We start from the raw sequence: 14,784 nt of genomic DNA, 5'->3' as shown, positions 1-14,784 counted from the left end.
TGTTTTAAATTGCATTCAAATGCATTCTCAGAAAGAAACTTTCTATTTCTAGGACTCTTATTAAGAAATTCTTTAGGAATACAGTTTCCCCAGCAGTTAATCTAATAAATAGTGAACAATGTTTCCTTTCTTGACTATTATTTTAATTAAGGCCTGGAGTTTTCATTTGCTTAATCCTTAGCATGGTGCCACATTTTTTTTCTACCATTATTCTGCTAGAGCTGGCAAATGTTCAGGAGAAGTCTGCTTTGCCAAGTATGAAATGGCATACTTCAGCTATGATTGCCTGCAGAACAGGTGCTGAACAGACTGCAAACAGATTGGCTGATTAAACGCCTTCCGCTATCTGGGGCACCACAAAACACATTTTCTCTGAAAATGTATTAGTTCAGTGCTGGACCATGGATAGATACAAATACAGATGCTTTATAATTCTCTGCTAGGACCATCTCCCATGTACTCAGTCAGATCCTCTGTTGGTGCATATTAACAATCTTGCAGTAAAATAAATGTGTTAGCTAATGGCTGGACTGAAAAACAAAACAAAACAAATTGCATTCTTTTATCTCCTAGGATTCAGTCCCATGATTTAATGGACTGACCGAAGAATTTCTTGAATCAAGCACAAAGGCGACTGCTTGTAGCAGCATGAGGTCTCTTTACCTATTGTAGTGCCTCAAAAGGACAAGCCAACCAGAGGTGGGATTCAGCAGGTTCTGACCAGTTCTGGAGAATCGGTAGCGGAAATTTTGAGTAGTTCAGAGAATCGGTAAATACCACCTCTGACTGCCCCTCCCGCCATCTGTTCTCTGCCTCCCGAGTCCCAGCTGATCGGGAGAAAATTGGGATTTTGCAGTAACCTTCTGCTGGAGTGGGATGGAAATGAAGATTTTACAGTATCCTTCCGCTGAAGTGGGGTGGAAATGGAGATTTTACAGCATCCTTTCCCTACCACACCCACCAAGCCACACCCACCAAGCCACACCCACAGAACCGGTAGTAAAAAAATTTGAATCCCACCACTGAAGCCAACACATCATGAAGTCCCCTATATCAGGGGTCCCCAACCCCTGGTCCATGGACCAACACTGGTCTGCGGCATGCCAGAAACCAGGCCATGCAAACAAGTTAAGCCCCATCCACGGGATGCAGGCGGCATACAAAACTAAACCCCCTCTGGTCCATGGAAAAACCTCTCTCTCCATGGAACTAGTCCCTAGCGCCCAAAAGTTTGGAGGCTGCTACCCTATATCACAACCATCTCTGTTGCAGTCACATTTATCTTTAAGTGTGAAAACGATAGTCCACATATTTCTGAGATTCTTTTACCAACTAACTAACAAATAAAAGGAGCCATTTATACAGATGCAGAATTAGGTTACACTAGGGCTAATCAGCAGATACATTTTTAAGCATAGAATACTCACAGAAAGTAGTTGGCACAGGTCGTCTTTGATTTACAACTCTAATGGAACCAGCCCAACATAGTCATAAGTCGTGAGGATAGTAAATCAGGTCACCCGCATTACTGACCCAATATTATCTCTTCTGCGGCACTCATTAAGCAAATGTTGCAGTTGTTGAGTGAAACAATGGTTCACTATGGGCCAGTTTTGATGACAACTGACGATAAATGCTGGTTTTCAGCAAACCTATAATAAAACGTAATCACCTGATTGTGAGATACTACAAACAGCTGTAAATGCAGGCCGGTTGCCAAGTGCCCAAGATGTGGTCATGGAGTTTATGGGGCATTGTAACTTGTTTCATATGCTGTTGTAACTTCAAAACCATTTTGCAAATAACCCCAAGGGAGGCCTGTGCTAATGGTCACTAAGCAACAAGTCATAAATCAAGTACTATCTATAACTTAAACATTTATATCTAATTAGAAACAATGTAAGCATAACAAAAACTTGTAACTTTAAACTGCAGAGGTTCATTATTGTTGAACCTTTCTGGATTAAGTTCATTCTGGCTTCATATACATTGGCCTTTAAGTTGGGAAGAATATACTTAGATACTTAACTAAAGCAATGAAAGGCACTATGATATCACAATATTAGTACATTAAAAACTATATATAAGTTGTATCTAATGTGATTAAAAATTATTTGCGTATGCTTTTCATGAGAAATGCAGTGGGCAAAAATATATTTCAGATGGAATGACTGCTACTACTAAACTATTTTTCATCAGCAAAAGAAGCAAAGTAGACAAACCATAAATATCCATGACAATTGTGCAGAAACTCAACTAGATTTCTTTTATGAATGCCTCCACTTTTATCTTATCCTTCACAAAGATATCACAATGATTTACCTAGTATTTTAGATGCTTGGCAACTGGCTCATATTTATGTTAAAATTAAAATTCCAGTATTTTAGGAATTTCTCCAAGTAATTCTATCCTAGCCTATGACTATTTTTATTCTCAGGATCTAACGAAGGAGAATGTATAATGCTCAAACCTTAAAATTCCTTTCGAGTAAAGAACTTTAGTACAGATAGTCTTTGACTTATGACCACAATTGAGCCCAAAATTTCTGTTGTTAAGTGAGACATTAGTTAAGTTAGCTTTGTCCCATTTTACGACCTTTTTTGGCACAGTTGTTAAGTGAATCACTGCAGCTGTTAAATTAGTAACATGGTTTTTAAGTGAATCTGGCTTCCGCATTGACTTTGCTTGTCAGAAGGTTGCAAAAGATGATCACATGACCCCAGGGCACAGCAATGATCATACACATGAAGCAGTTGCCAAGCATCTGAATTTTTATCATGTGACCAGGGGGATGCTGCAAAGGTCATAACTGTGAAAAATGGTCATAAGTCACTTTTTTTCAGTGCCATTGTAACTTTGAATGGTCACTAAATAAACTGTTGTAAATCAAGGACTAACTGTACATACCAACATCTCTTAGATAAACTGGTAAAAATATGAAACTACTGGATTGATCAAAATTGATAAAAGCCATTTCTTCTGACTGCCCTTATCCCCAGAAGAGTTCCATTGCAGTTCAGGCCATGTACCCTAAGCTCTGCCAGACGCTGGACCTGTGTGCAATTATCCATGGCTATATCCATGTTTTTGGCCAAATTATTCCTTACATTAAGATATGAAAAGCACAATTTCACATTCTGTATGACCCCAAAACATTATCATAATTCTATGAGCCGCAATGGAGCAGTGGTTAGAATGCAGTACTGCAGGCTACTTCTGCTGACTGCTGGCTGCCTGCAATTTGGCAGATCGAATCTCGCCAGGCTCAAGGTTGACTCAGTCTTCCATCCTTCCGAGGTGGGTAAAATGAGGAGCCAAATTGTTGGGGGCAATATACTGACTCTGTAAACCACTTAGAGAGGGGCTGATAAAGTACTGTGAAGCGGCATATAAGTCTAAGTGCTATTGTTATTGCTATAATTCTACCGTACTCTGGATTCAGATGGCATGGTATTTATTTCCTAAATAAATACTCCTAAAATTTCAGTTGTGGAACTATGATAGTAGTAGATAGTGGTACATATACAATAATTGAACTTTTTCACAGCTAAAGCTATGTATCATTAAACATTAGGAGAAGGGGAAGTAAGTATGAACTACCTATTGCTTGCCCATTCCTTTAATATTACCACTACCACACTAATCACAAGAATAATTTTCCTAGTTCAAACTGTGCGCCTAGATCAGTGATGGCTAACTTTTTTGCCATCGCGTGCCAGGAGAGGGGGGCGGGGGAGGGTCGCGTGCACACGTGCCCACGCACATGCGTGCGCAACCCCCTCCCCCTCCCCCCCCCGCTCCTCTCTAGGAGTCTCTAGAAGCCTCTCTAGGAATCTCTGGAAGCTGGGGACAGGAAAAAAACGTCACTTCCTGTCCCGCCGGGAGCTGGGAAATGGGCCCTTTCAGCCTCCGTAGGGCCTCCAAGGGAGTGGGAAAGGCTGTTTTCGCCCTTCCCAGATACACAGAGAGGATCTGGAGCCAGGTAAGAAGAAAAACGGGCCTTCCCCACCCCGCCCCCAGGCCCTCCAGAGGCAGGAAACAGCCTGTTTCCCTACTTCTGGTGGGCCCAGAAGGCCCGAAAATCAGCTGGCCGGCGCGCACATGCACCCCAGAGCTGAGCTGGCGTGCCCACTAATATGGCTCTGTGTGCCACCTGTGGCACGCGTGTCATAGGTTCGCCATCACAGGCCTAGATAGTCAAATGTAGTACCAGGAAAGAGAATGAAATGTTAAATTTGTAAAGATAAACATTATTTTAAAAGATGTACTGTGAAGTTACAAAGATGCACAAGGAGAAAACTTACCAAAATATAGGCAGAAAAGCTAAAGTTGATTGGGGGTCTGAACTTGGACGTGTTCAGGTGTAAACAAGAGTTTTATCCACAAGGCCAGCCATTTATCTATCTAAAGAAAAAAGAGAGAGGAATAAAAGAAATGGTGTAAGATTATTAATCCCACATACATTTTGATATCTATTGGTTGTGAAAAATCTATTTTTGATATCATAAAAGGGTATCTGTATTTCCATAAGAAACAACACATAGGCCAAAAGGTGTTGTTTGCTGCATTGCTTGGTAAAACACTTTCTACTTGTATGCATAATCAGAAAGGGATTTTTTTTACTCTGCCTTTAATATTTTTTTATAAGTAAGTAAAGGTGGCAAATATACCTAATACTCTTTATTTCTTTTATTTTCCCCACAAAAACAACCAGTGAGGTGAGTTGGGTCGAGAGTGTGTGACTGCCCCAAAGTCTCCCAACCAGCTTTCATGCCTAAGGGAGGCCTAGAACTCACAGTCTCCTGTTTCTAGCTGGTACCTTAATCATTAGATCACTAGTTTTTTTTAGAGATGCTAATTCAAGCATTATTACTGACTGTTAGCGATTCTTGCTTGCACAATCAGGAAATCAAGGACATTTATAGCCTCAAATGTTTAGAATTCTCTTAGGCCATCGCTTGCCTACAGTAAACTCCAACCCCTTCAATTTTAATAAAGTGCCTATAGGTCTATTCACACTATTTTAATTCGTATATTGTTCTTTATTTTGATATTATTTTTGGAAGAAATCTGTCATTTTTGTTTACCTACGTTTACACTAATTTAAAAACCAAAAGACATTCTGCAGTGCATATGGGGGGAAAAGATAGTTGCAAACATATTAAGGTAGTAATAACAACAAGCCGATTTGGGGATGTTGTGATTTTATGTTGGGTGTGTAGACCATTTCCCCCCTCCTCCCATTTTAGATCATTAAGAAGTATATGAATATGATAAAAAAAAGTTGTTGCATAGTACATGACAAAGTAAATACATTTGAATTATGGAATGCTTTGCATAAATATGGTGCTACAGGTTGGTTATTGGGCGACATAGAAAGAAAACACATGTCAGATTAAAAGCAAAGACAGAATTAAGTAATATGCATAGGAAATTTACGCCTAAAAGTGAAAAACTGAGGGTGGCTTCCCCCTTTGAGTTTAAGAATAGCTAAACAGGAAAATAATACTACATGAGCAAAAAGATTAATCCTAGGGAATGAATCTATGACACACTTAAGCAAGTTCATTTTAAAAAGGACAATATTGAAAGTAATGACGTATTAATGTATGGCTCTAAAACCCAGACATTTAAAAAGAACAAAGCGAACAAGATAGGCTCCTTCAAATTACAGATTTGGAGACGGTCACTAAAAGGTCATGGACTTCAAGAACCCAATTAATCAGCCCCGGATTAAAGGAATTGACTGTTTCCTTGAAGTGATGATCAGTCAAGCACAATCCTTTGGGCACGTGATATGAAAAGTTGAGAGACTGGAAAAGAAAAACGATGTTTGGCAAAGCTAAGGAAAGAAAATTAAAGGGCGACAATGGATGAGATGGATGATGAATTCAAAGAAGAGGTAGGGTTGTTGCTTAGGATATGTCAAGCTGTCAAGCATTTACCCATGCAGTCATCAGGAGACAAGTTCTACGTGATGGCATTTAACTAAGTGTATTGTGCAAACACAGCTACTGCTAAGATCATATATCATATTAATCACAATGCAGTTTATTTTTAGTTTAGGACATTGTACAAACATAGCCAATGTAATTTGTAAGCCATGATTTATGACAGTGTATTATATGAACCATTCCAATGGTTTATTCAGTAACAGTTAAAAAATGCCTTGGGATAATGGTATTAACCCATGCAGTATTTATTTATTTAACAGGTTTTTATTCCTTTCTTTAGCTCAAAAGATTCTCAGTGCTAATCTACTCCCTGTGGGAAGGTTTACGCTCAAAGTTCAAAGCACAATTACTAATTCTTAAAAGTTACCATTCTTATCACTAGCATTTTTAATTTGAAGAAAAAATATTTACAAAAGGAAAAGGAAGAAAAGATTGTCCAAACGTTATTTATTTTAAATATTTATGACATTTGTATAGCACCATGTAAGATGAAGCTTTGGGGAAAGATTACAATAAGTAAACAGAAAACCAATTTAATACAAAAGGCTGTGCGGAATCAAAAACAAGATTAATGCAACAAAAATAAAAACTCACAGCAACCGCAGAATAACTTGAAAACTGAGAGATCTCAAGTGAATTATTTAATTTATTTAAAAAGTGTGGGTGAACGTTTCCTGCTGCCCAGGGATCACATTTGAGGCATCTTGCTGAGTGAGTAGGCTGTTCCATGAGTACAGCCCCCCATGTAATTTCATTGAATAATAATCATGAGGTGGGGCCTCTGGAAAAATGCCCATAATGTTCAGATAGATAGATATGAATTGGCACTATTATACTCTGGGTCTTTGTTTATTGGTTTTTATGTATTTTATTATTTTTATACTAAAACTTCCAGGAAACTTTTTTTATCGTATCAGGCAATAAACACAATAAATAAAATATAGAAATATAGACAGCTTTCAGACAAACTAGTACTAAGCAATTTAGGACTTTTAAGATTAAAAACCAACATTTTAAAGTGGACTCAATTACACACAGGGAACCAACATTTGTAATCTGTTGGCCATAGTTTGAATCAATAGCAAACTGATATTAGAGCAGTACTGCAAACATGTGATTATAATAATCTAAATGAAATGTTATCAGAGTGTCCGTAATTTCAACCAGGTGACTCCATCCAAATGAATCAGCTACTAATATATTAGGTAAACCTGATAAAAGACAACAGAGGTCACTAAAGCTTTTAATGATAGCAATGAATCAGATCAGAAATCTGATTCTTTGCAATCTAGAAGCAGCAAAACAGTCAATTCATACTGATGAAGCCCCAAGAATATCTGCACAGTCTTGAGTTACATTTTTTTTGTTCATATCTTTTAGCACAGAGGTCCCCAACCTATGGGCTACGGCAAACTATTGGTCCGTAGCCTATTTGCCTATTCAAAACGGGACTGCGTGAGTGGCTGGCTGGTGCACGCATGTCCATCCCCACTCCCATGAGTGTCGCAGGCGCTCAGGGCCACACTCGCATGAGTGTTGCAGGAGCTCGCAGCCCCACTTGTGTGGAGTATCGCAAGCTCTCGACCTCATTCACGCATGCACACATGCGCACAGACACACACCTGCTCCACCCACAAAACCATCCCCTCTTTCCCCCTTTCCCCCCCATTCTGGACCACCAACCTGGAAAGGTTGGGGAACTCTGTCTTAGCATATCAAGACTGGAGTATATAAATTTTTCAGGCTAAGGGACATAGTTGACCTTAACATGACAAGCCACAGACCATACTTCAATTGTTGTTCAGTCACTAAATTGTGTCTGACTTTGTGACCCCATAGACCACAGATTGCCAGGCCTCCCTGTCCTATACCATCTCACAGAGTTTGCCCTAATTCATGTTCATTGTGTCGATGACACAGTGCTGAAATCTGAACCAGTTTGCCACTTGTTTGCTGGCTGCGCATGTGCAGTGCACGCCAAACACATGCTGTGTGCACGTGCATGCCCAGTATGCACCAAACATATTCTTCGCACAGAAAAAGGAGGCTTGGGAAGGTAAGTAGAACAGCGAGGGGTGGGGAAACAGCTGTGGTGTGATTTAGATTCATTAGAAAGCAGGATTTCCTGCTTTCTAGCGATTTTAAATTGCGCGGCACAGCTGATTGTCAAAAATACCAGTTCGTAGAAACTGGCAGCTTTTCACCACTGCGATGACACTATCAAACCATCTCATTCATTGCCATCCCATTCTCCTTTTGCTTTCTACCTTTTCCAACATCAAGGGTTTTTCCAAAGAGTCCTCTCTTCTCATTTGGCGGCCAAAGTATTTGAGCTTCAAGTTCAGTATCTCTCCTTCCAAAGAACAATCAAGGTTGATTTCCTTTAGGACTGACTGATTTGATCTCCTCGCCATCCAAGAGACTGTCAAGTGTCTTCTCCAACATCACAATTTGAAGGCATCATTTCTTTGGTGCTCAGCGTTCCTTACAGTTCAACTCTCACTGCTATATGGTTTTTTTTCTTTTTACGACCCTTTAATTCCTTTATTTGGGATGGAGTTGGGGCAACTGAATGGAACTGAGCGTTTATTGGCCTTTCCTGATGCCTACATGGAGTTCACAGCAGATATTTTCTGTTTATGCCCTGATAGAGAAACATCTGCCCCTGTCTAGATTTGAACTTTCAACCTTCCAAGTGGGAAGCCAGTGTCTTCACCTCTGGGCCACCGTGCCACTCTCTCACAGCCCATACATTACTCCTGGGAAAACTATAACTTTGACTATTCAGAGTCAGCAAGGTGATGTCTCTGTACTTCAGTGGTTGGGGTCAAAATTAAGTTCAAGTACATGCTTTTAACTTCTATGAAACGGAACAAAAAGTAAAAAAAAAAGGGCAGGGAACATACTGGCAAGAAAGGCCATCACTCACTGGTAATAGTATATGGTAGAAAAATCTTGGGAACCTGTCCTCTTGTAGAATCTGAACAGAATGGTAATTTAGCCACACAGATTGCATCTGCAACTGTATGTAGTATGGTTGTGTATCGTGTATTAAGGGAATACAAAAAGGTTGACCAAAATAACAGTTTTTTATAGGCCTGGCTAAATTAAATAATTGAAAAAAATCTGAGATTGGCACTGCTTTCAAAGAAACTTAATTCATTGCATTCACTTCTCTCATTCCAGTTTTCTTTCAGTAAAACGGGTTTTGCAAGTTTCCAATAATTATACAGTTATCTACAGATCCTACCTCGAGTGTAACAATAAGATGAGTGTATAATATGAATATTTCCTCCTTTTAAACAGGCTACAAGAAAATTAAGGCTGCCGATTCAATAGCTCTGCTTCTGAAACATCTGTCCCTATCAGCCACCAACATTGCTCTCCTTAGCAATGTTTCTGGCAACACATATGATTATACTAACTGTGTCAAAAAACCCCCACATTGTTTTGTTCTTGGGAATAGCTTAGTAACAAGTGTTTCCATCAAAAAAGGGTTGAATGGATTTTCTTTAGTCTGGTGCCGTGATGGCGAACCTATGGCATGCATGCCACAACTAGCACACAGAGCCCTCTCTGCGGGCACACGAGCCGCAGAGAGCCACAAATCTAGGGGAACTAAATTCTAAGCATATATAGACTTCCCCAAATGCTGTTTATTTTTCTGCCTTTGGCAAAAAAGCTAATTTTACTATTTTCCCCCAATTAAAATGTACTATTTAATTTTTTTTCAGACTGGGAGATGGTGTCTCACCTATAGTATTAATGTCCACTGTACACCCAATGGCAATCAAACATGATACTTTCAGTTGTTAATCACTCTTAATTGTAATTGTGACCAGGAAGCTATTATAGTTCTTCTGGATAATTCCTTCTCAGAAACCTGTAAGAAGGTTACAAAGATTTTTTTAAATTAAAAATTAAAACTATTAGAAGCTTTAATTGCTCCTCTGATATTAGTGTTAGTCATTAAATGATTTAGAATTTTCTCATTTTTTTTAGATTCCTTTTTATAATTATTGAATTACTGCCCTTTTTCTTTTGTTTGATATTAGACCAGGGATCTCCAACCGTAGCAACTTTAGACGTCTGGACTTCAACTCCTAGAATTCCCCAGCCAGCACTTAATAAATTTTGATGGATTGACTGAGAAGTTCAATTGTATCCAGAATGATCCATTCAGGTTTAAGAAATAGAATAAAGCAATAGGAGCTTAAATTCTGCCTTTGTGTAGCACAGATCTGCACAACACATGGACTTCCAAGCAGCTTTGTATGGCCCACCATTTTAAAAAAAGTAGTAAATTTAGAGACAGAATTGTCACTACTTCCACCACTCCAGTATCCACAGAACAAGTGGATTGGCACTTCTCATAATTGCAGCCCACATAAAAAATTAATTTATCAATATGGCCTTTTCTCCTCAACAAGTTGTACAGGCCTGGTATACAATTTAGAAAACAGGTAGCCCTCACTTACCCATTGCCTTGCTCAGCAACCATTCAGAGCTGCAACAGTGCTGAAAAAGTAGGCTTATGACCAGTCCTAGAACTTGTGGCTATCGCAGCATCTCCCTCGGTCACCAAATCATGATTTGGGTGCTTCAAAACCGGTGTGCATTTATAATGGCCACAGAATCCCACAGTCATATGATCACCGTCACAACTGGCTTCCAACAAGCAACATCAATTGGAAAGCCATGGTCATATAATGTTGCACTTAACGACCAACAGGTATTTGCTTAATGACTGAAGCAGAATCATTTTGTAAGTCCAGCACAGTCATGTGACATTTCACTTAACAACCACACTGGTTAGGTCGGCTGCTCACAATTGAGATTGAGAGGACTCCCTGTTACATCTTTTCTGCTTCTGACATCAAGATAGAGAATATCTGGTTGCATGCAGATCATAGTGTTACAGGATACCATAGATACAACAATACAATAAATAATAGATAACCAATCTATGAAAATAGCCATTTCTATAGCTGTTTACTTGAGGCTTAAAGCACATGTAACACTGTATCTCGAGCTGCATGGAATTGATTTACCTAAACATAACTGAAGAGTGAATTAAATTTCTCAGGAGTAATGCAATTAAATGTGATGGCTGTTTATCTGGAAGAGCCTTTTTAGTTTCCTTTCCCCTAAATGCCTGGACAATGTAAAAGCAACAGAATATGCCATCTATTCAAATATCTTCCAGTAAACCAGGGGGTTGGATCAGACGACTGTATATGGAAATTAGCCCAGTGTTTATCTTTTCAAATCTCCTGAAAATCCTATCCAAAGCCTATTTCTCTATTAATATATATCATAGCGGGATTTATGCTGCTTTGACACCATATGAAACTCTGCGCAGTGCAATTATGAGTGTGGAGGAAATGATATTGTTGCAACTGCTTTCAGAATTTACTGTACATTTTCACGGCTTGAATGCATAATCAAGGACAGAGTAGAGCCACACTTGAATAAAATGCCACACGACAAGGTAACACTCATCCTATTTCTGGAACGAGTTGAGCATTGTGTTAATGATCATTCAGAGCAGTTTGAAAATGTAAGTTCAATTATCCAAGCATAAAGCCTGTTACACTAGCATTTAAATCTTACATTATATGGACATAAGAAGAGGCTTGCTGAGATGTGTTGGATTACAACTCCTTTCTTCCCTGAGATTATTTCCAACAGAAACCAAACGGAGTCTCACAAATAAGACATAATGGCAGTAACTCGTCTGCGGTTGTTTCCAGCAATTAGTATTCAAAGACACGCTGTTTTAAATTCTGGGGAATAGTATATATTTCCAAAGTTCAGCTAATTTCCTTTTAAAGCCTTGTAAATTAGAAGCTATTATATCTTCTGGCAGGGAATTCCATAGCTGAATTATGCATAATGCATTTTTCTATCTATCTTCGAACATTTACCTTCGTTATATGATCTCAATTCCAGTATTAAAACAGAGGTAATAAAAGCTTTTTTATGTATGTTTCTTCCGTGATACATAAAATACATACATGCCTTTTATTCCCTTCTACCAATCATCTCTTTTTTTCCCAAACTAAAGGCCAAACTGTGTATCATCATAATTATTAGGGGTGATTCTCACTTTTTTCTGGTGAAGTAAAGTCATTGTACATAAGAAGGGTCTCCCCAGCAGCATCATTTCCCAAATTAAGTGCTCTGAAAAGGAAGAAGAAAATGCTTCCAGGAATGCCAACAGATACGCACATATAGGAGTGCTGTGGTCCGCCAGCAGCCTGCGGAGCTGGCAGCAGAGTCAGACAGTGATGAGGCTGAGGAAGAGCATGGGCCAGTCCTGGAGGCTGGGGAAGGCCCGGATGAGGGCTCAGAGGCAGAGATGGGCCAGGGCCATCGGGGAGTGATGTGTGGACTTCAGAGCCTCCAGAGGCTGACAGAAGAAAGGCAGAGGAACAGGAGGAGCCTGTTCCTGGTGCACGTATGAGAAGAGCTGCCAGAAGGCAGGAGCAGCTAAAGCAGAGAGGACGACTCAGGAGTAGGGCCAAGAGATGATTGGCCCCTTCCATAAGGCTTAAAAGACCAGCAACAGCTCTTGGCCTCTTTGCCAGAAAATAACTGTTGAAAGAATTGCTTCTTGTTTGGCTGTAGTTATTCCTTCTGTTCCTGAATTGTTGCCAAGAAAGCCGTTGGCAGTTTGCCTAATTATCCCAAAGTCAGAGATAAACTAAAGACTGGTGTTTTAAGGACTTTGTTTTTATTTCATTTAGAATATGCTGAGAATGAGTTAATTCTGTTTGTTTTTTGGAACTGTTTGCATTTAATATCAACTATGTGGGCCTGGGTCACAACAAGGAGTCTTTTTAGAACAGAAGATGCTACAGAATTAGATTTCAATTTCCATGTTTTCCATTTAGTAGCCCTCTTCCAAAAGAGGGTCCCATGTACAGGTAGCCCTCGACTTACAACAGTTCATTTAGTGACCATTCGAAGTTACATTACTGAAAAAAGTGACTTATGACCATTTTTCACACTTATGACGATCGCAGCATTCTCGTGGTCGTGTGATTTACATTCGGGTGCTTGGCAACTGATTCACGTTTATGACGGTGGCAGTGCCCCAGGGTAACGTGATACCCCTTTTGCAACCTTCTGACAAGCAAAGTCAATGGGGAAACCAGATTCACTTAACAACCGTGTTACTAATTTAACAACGGCAGTGATTCACTTAACAAATGTGACAAGAAAAGCAGTAAAATGGGGCAAAACTCAATTAATAAATGTCTCGCTTAGCAACATAAATTTTGGGGTCAATTGTGGTCATAAGTTGAGGACTACCTGTATTTACTTTAGAGTATAAATTGACAAAAAGATCAAGTTGAAGTCTTCTAATTAGGTATGCTAAAAGCCCAAAATATGTCCTGAGGGTCTTTCATTTACAACCACAATTTGGATCGGAATTTCAGTTGCTAAGCAAGTCAATTGTGAAGTGAGTCGTCATGTGACCAGATCCAATTTTATGACCATTTTTCCCACAGTCATTAAGTGAATCGCGTGGGTCTTAAGCAAATCTGACTTTCCCCATTGACTTTCCATGTTGAAAGCCAGCTGGAAAAGTCACAAATTGTGATCATTTGACTGCAAGATCTTTCACCACCATCGTAACTATGAACCGTTGTTAAATGAATGGACAAAAATCAAGGCCTGCCTGTAGGAGAAATGTGGAAACAAATACGAGCAATCTAAAAACTCAGATGCTCACATGTTAAGTTTCAGTTCCAAAGGAGATATTTTGCCCCAAATTACGGGAACATTAAAATTTCTGAATCTCTCATTTTAGCAATAAGGAAGAATATAAAATAACAGAAAGAAACACACTACACGCGTGTGCGCACACACACACACACACACACACACACACACACACACACACACACACAAGTCTTCCCAGATTGATGTTATTGGCAATAGCCATGCTGGCTAGAAATTGTAACCCTATATCACTTCAAACTGTTAGCAAGAAATTCAAGAATGCCATAGTCAAAACTGTATTTAAAAGCCAATTCTAAACTCCAGCAAACAGAAACTATCATTGTACAATAAAAATTACAGAGAATGGAGAAAGTTTTCACCAAATTCCTCAATCCAAAATGAGTTAGTAACTCAAGTAAACATTTTCAGTGAGTGGCTGCCGGCTAGTTAGAGATACAAAATTTTAGAATCACAGGGCTGGAAGGGACTTTGGAGGTCTTCTAATCTAATCCAACCCTCTGCCCATGACAGGAGACTCCATTGCATCTAGGACAAATAGCTGTCTAATCTTTTGCCTTTGTTTCCTTTCTACCTATCAAAGGAAGTTCAAGGCTGCAGGAACCCGAATGACAAAAAAATGAAAGCCAAAAGTTTGCTATGTCTTTTTCTGCTTTATTTTTATCCTGCCTTTATTATTTTATTTATTTATTGGTTCGATTTATATGCCGCCCTTTTCCAGAGACTCAGGGCGGCTTACAATGCGTTAAGCAATAGCCTTTATACTTTTGTATATACCTGCTTAGTAGGTCTTTGCCCCCCCCAAGCGGTGTTCTTTTTATACAAAGTTAGCTTATTGCCCCCACAATCTGGGTCCTCATTTTACCTACCTCGAAAGGATGGAAGGCTGAGTCAACCTTTTCACAAATAAGTCACGGTGATGAACATATCTTTTTCCTTCTATTTTCCTCACAGCAACAATCCTGTGAGGTGGGTTGGGCTGAGAGAGAGAGAGAGAGTCACTGGCCCATGGTTACACAGCTGGCTTTCATGGCTAAGATAGGACTTGAACTCATGGTCTCCCATTCTCTAGTCTGCCTTG

General features: G+C 39.4%; 1 protein-coding gene across 7 annotated transcripts in view; it reads right to left on the bottom strand.

The window, feature by feature from the left end:
- Window positions 1-14,784, bottom strand: part of KIAA1958 (KIAA1958 ortholog) — a 96,876-nt gene that overhangs the window by 62,259 nt on the left and 19,833 nt on the right. For 2 of the 7 annotated variants that reach the window (XM_087886358.1, XM_034410601.3), the window contains exons 2-3: window positions 4,305-4,404; window positions 1,428-1,652 (exon numbers count right to left, since the gene is read on the bottom strand). The gene's annotated coding sequence lies outside the window, so the exon portion shown is untranslated. Of the gene's footprint in view, window positions 1-1,427; window positions 1,653-4,304; window positions 4,405-9,708; window positions 9,812-14,572; window positions 14,683-14,784 lie in introns of those variants that run through there. The other 5 variants (XM_087886359.1, XM_060690406.2, XM_034410604.3 and 2 more) reach the window with 3 other exon arrangements.

The sequence above is a fragment of the Pantherophis guttatus genome, chromosome 2 (genome assembly GCF_059756535.1).
Source record: "Pantherophis guttatus breed Tessera chromosome 2, ASM5975653v1, whole genome shotgun sequence".
NCBI lineage: Eukaryota > Metazoa > Chordata > Lepidosauria > Squamata > Colubridae > Pantherophis > Pantherophis guttatus.
The sequence above is the reverse complement of the archived record's forward strand: the minus strand, read 5'-3'. Positions and strand labels throughout refer to the sequence as shown.